This window comes from Chrysemys picta, chromosome 2 (assembly GCF_011386835.1).
Source record: "Chrysemys picta bellii isolate R12L10 chromosome 2, ASM1138683v2, whole genome shotgun sequence".
In the NCBI taxonomy this organism is placed as follows: Eukaryota; Metazoa; Chordata; order Testudines; family Emydidae; genus Chrysemys; species Chrysemys picta.
In genome coordinates this window covers 157554665-157555481 of record NC_088792.1, presented here as the reverse complement: position 1 = coordinate 157555481, position 817 = coordinate 157554665, and positions in this window count along the sequence as shown.

Here is an 817-nt window from a genome sequence, read left to right as displayed (position 1 = left end):
AATACAAAGAACAATTCTGCAAAAAAATTATGTGCTTTATTTATGCTGTTCCCTACGTCATCACTCATCAATCCAGGATGCTATTTATTAAATAATAAAGAAAAATGATTATACCAAACCATAGAAGGGTGTGGCACTTGTGTTGAATGCAAGAGTGTTGGTCCAGATTTACACCACCATAAAGAAAGATCCGAATCAGGCACTAGAGCTTTTTGTTCCATGTCCTCACCCAGCCTGCATCCTTGAATGCACATGGCATTCCCATCTGTCACTGTGGATTTTCAATTGTGAACATTGCTAAATAAATGGGACAGCAAGGAGTTGTGTGTGTTATCTGGGTTATAGTCCAATAAGAGGACGCATAACTAGACAGCCCAGCCAGAACAATGAGAAAGGATTGATTTTGTCAAAGAGGCAATCCAGCATCTTTCCCCCTGCATTAGCCTAGTGGGCAGTTCTGTATTTGTCTGTTGTCTTTTACGGGTCTGATTTGCATGGTGAACGTCAGCACCTGCTTATGCAAACTGGCAAGAAAAAGGACCATGGGGCACTTCGAATAATTTAATGTGGCTTCTAAGCTTAGAAAAACAAAACTGAACACAAATAGGGGGAAGCAGATTCATCCCTGTGCCAATGCAGAGACCGAGGGGAGGTGGCCAGCACCTCTCCTTATCAGCCAGTTTGGCTCCTGGTGTAGCCCAGGGGCTGCCCTAAATTGTGTCTCTGCTATAATGGCTTCTTTGGGCCACCGAAGGGGAGCAGAACACAAGGATGCAGGAGTGATCTGACCATGCTTCTCACAACCCTGATCCAGCCC